The sequence below is a fragment of the Arachis hypogaea genome, chromosome 19, assembly GCF_003086295.3.
Source record: "Arachis hypogaea cultivar Tifrunner chromosome 19, arahy.Tifrunner.gnm2.J5K5, whole genome shotgun sequence".
Classification (NCBI taxonomy): domain Eukaryota; kingdom Viridiplantae; phylum Streptophyta; class Magnoliopsida; order Fabales; family Fabaceae; genus Arachis; species Arachis hypogaea.
In genome coordinates, this window is record NC_092054.1 from 143,857,172 (window position 1) to 143,861,219 (window position 4,048).

A 4,048-nucleotide genomic window follows, 5' to 3' on the forward strand; every position below is an offset into this window, starting at 1 on the left:
TCTATGGTGGGTACGAAGATCAGTGATATAATCGCTGTCTACAAAGGGTTACTCCCCAAGAACTGTAACATCCACCCACTGGGAGAGAGATTCTAGAGAAGACATCTTTTTCTACTAAAAGGGTGACAAAATCTACAAAGAACAAGGAAAAGGATCAAAAATAGGGTCTCTAAACAAGCCTAAAGCAAGTACTACAAACAGAGTCACTAGGCCTACAGCCAGACTTGCTATGAACGCTCCTCTGAATAAAACATACAAGCAAAAAAGCATTTACTAATAAAAGAGGAGAAGAGAAAGAACTTACCTTTAGTGAAGAAAGGCAGAGACGATGGAGACTCGTAGAAGGAAGATGTTTCTTTCGAGCATAAGAAGTTTCTTTCAAGCAGAGAGTGAAGGCAAAATGTTTTCAAAAACGAAACAAAGAAAGAGAGGAAAAGTATTTATAAGCACACCAGGGACATAATGGTAAATCGACGCGATCATTAAATAGACGCGCCGTTACCAATGTAACTGCTCCCCCTGTGTTAATACGAAAACCCAAACGGACGCGACGTTTGATTAGACACGACTGTTGAGAAATTTTGAATCACGTCGGTTTTGGAAAATCACGTCGGTTCCTCACCATGTCGGTTACGAGCCCGAGTTAAATTACTCGAACCCAACTCTTAAAGAAAAGAAATTGTACTCGAGTAGGGACACTGTTCATACCCTGACCCAACACTAAGGCCCAGGTCTAAATAAAAGGCCCAATCCAAAGTTTGGCCCTCACTTAACACCAACCTTCTCTCAAGAAGTCGGACCCAACGACGACCTGCTCTAAGGAGGTCGGGAGTGAAGATTAGCTGGCAGATAATCCTTATTCAAATAAATAACTGCCCCTAAAATCTCTCAACCCACTTCCAGGAGCCATATCTCAACTTCCCTACGATAAAGGGACGGTTATCCGCCTCAAAAGGTGGAACTACTCCAACGGTGGTTATTGGTTCGCCACTATAAATACACTGACACCCCTCAGGTATCTCTAAGTTCCAATACTCTCTAAATTTGCGTAGACCCTTGCTGACTTAGGCATCGGAGTGTATTTGCAGGTATCACCCCCCATTCTTTCACACATACAAGTCGGACGGAGGCTCACAAACGCAAATCTGCTCGGAGGCTTCCTCCCTCAGACGATTGGGCCAACCCAACTAATCTAGCCCATTAATCCCCGGTTACCCATCGTAACACCTATAATTTTATTTCTATTGTTATGTTATCGTTGGCTTTTTTAAGATATTGTTGAGACTTGTAATGTCATTGTTGATTATTTAAAATTTGATGTTGAGACTTGTTATATATATTTAATATTTTTAATTTACAAAATCGCAAATCTAATCAAATCCAATCCAAATCGCTTAAAATTGGATCGGATCGGATTGGATTTTTTAAAAAAAATCATCTAATCTAAACTGCACCGTAAGTAAAATTAGTATTTGGATCGGATAAATTTTTGACTAAAAATCGATCTAAACCGCACCGCAAACAGGGACGGACATAAGGGGGGCGAGTGGCGGCCTCGGCCCCCCCAACTTTTTTTAATAGTAATAAGTTATTATGTATAATTTAATTTTTTTTAAAAAAAATATTTAGTATTTAGTCTAATATAAATAAAAGTTCAGTCTAATTTAAATACTAATAAGTTTTAATATCTAAAAAATAAGTAACAATATTAAAAAAATCTGAAAAAGATATTATTACTAATATTTTTTAATTAAATAAAAATTTTTAAATCTCATAAAGTGAATTCTTTTTCTTCTTGTGGCCGTTTTTTATTCGTTTGATATTAATTCTCTCTGTTTCAATTGCTACAATTAAGAGATCTTTTTCAACTATGAATATTGTGAAAAATAACTTAGAAACAAAATAAAAGATGAATTTCTTACTAATTGTCTTTTAATTATATTGAAAAGAAAATTGTTGAAAATTTTGACACAAATTCTATTATCGGTGAATTTTATGATACGAATAATCGACCACTTTGTTAGTAAAAAGTATACACATATTTTTTTTACTTTAAAATATATTCTCTATCCGTATATTTTTATAATACATCTTATATTATATAATTTTTAATATTATATGTGTTATTGACCCTCCCATAATATCATTTTTGAATTCGTCCCTGACCGCAAACATCTTTAAATAATACTAAAAAAACAAATAAAAATCAAAACTTATCTTATTTAATATTTATTAGTTGTTAATAATTAATAAATACTAAATAATATAAGTTTTCACTATTTTAATTAATTTATTTTAATTACCAAACTTTTTCGTAATTAAATTATACGTATTAAAACTTTTAGAAATCTTGGGGCCGGGGATGATGGCCACATTAGGCTCCCTTCCTTCGGCATTTTGTTGACCCACAATGCTGTCAAAGAACAATAGTCATTATTAAAATCTCTGTGGAGTGCTTATTAGTTTAGTTTTACGAATCTCCACTAGAGAAATAACGCATGTTTTTTTTTTTTTTCTTTTTGGTGAGCATATAACCCATATTTGTCCTCTGTAAGTGGCAAAGTGGTCTGGCCCGTTCTAACCCGGCTTGTCTTGTCTAGGTAGGTTTCGTCAACTAAGATGAATTTAAAATATTAGTTCGTTTTGTTTTATGGCAAATTAGCGGGTCGATGGATTAGTCCGCTTGAGTCTTTTTTTTATAAATAAAATTTATTAAAATTATCTAAAAAATAATAATTAAAAATTAAATACAAATAAAAAATAATCAAATTATAATATAATTTTTTTATTTTCTTTTTTTAATTTTTAGTTTCAATAAAATTATTTAAAATAATATTTATCAATAGAACCATCTTTATTTTAAAAAATAAGTCATATAATTTGAACATATATACGAAATTGTAAAATAAAATAAATAAAGTTAATAACTAAAAGAAGAATAAAAATAAAAAATAAAAAAAGTGTTTAAAAATTTTATAATTATTAATTTTATAATAGTAATCGCTCTTTTATTTAATAAAAAAAAGAAAAAAAGCTTCGGTCCGACGGACCGGCCCGCCCCGCTAAAATCCGTCAATTTGACAGTGCGGGTTTAGCGGATTTTTTAATTTTAGCGGACTTCAAATCCTAGTCCAACTCACCCTTTTTAGTGAGTTTGACAAGTCAGCCCGACAGATTCGACCCATTTTACCATCCTAATAATAAATTGTATTATAATACTAATTCAGGCACAAATTTATATATATAATTGCAACTAATTAACATTAATTTTTTTAATAACTTTTAGTTAAAAAGGCTCAACTCACTTTTTTTTCTAAGATAGAATATATTCATTCCTTATGGAAGAGTTGTATACATTAAGTGGCCTCAACTCACTTATTCATCAGCCTTTTGTAAATAGCATTATTTATTTAAAACTAAAATATTATTTTTATTTTTAATATTTGGGATAAGTTTTAAAGTTGTTTCTAACGTTTAAATCGTCTTATTTAAGTTTCTAATATTTTAAAATTGACTCAATGTTGTCCTGCCGTTAAAAATTTGTTAACAGAATTGACGGTGTGACAAAATTGAGACGATTTTAAAACGTTATGGACTTAAATAGGACGAAAACGTTAGGGACAAAAATGATACATAGAAATACATTTTAATTTTCTTTTAATAATATCAATCTTTTACGGTACATAGTTATTCAATTATTTTTTAATCACATCTAAGTAAATTATACTTAATCACATTACTTTCATCCAAAATAAATTTTTTTTTTATAATTTTACTCTTAAAGATTTTTACTCATCATAAAATATTTGTAAAATGACTAGAATCACATTACTTTATTCTATATGTATCAATTTTTTTCCACAAATTTATGTACTAGTCATTTTACAAATAAACATTTTATGATGAATAAAAATCTTTAAGTGTAAAATTATAAAAAAATAAATTTATTTAGAATAAAAGTAATATGATAAAGTGTAATTTACTTAGATGTGATTAAAAAATAATTGAATAATTATGTACCTTAAAAAATTGATATTATTAAAGAATA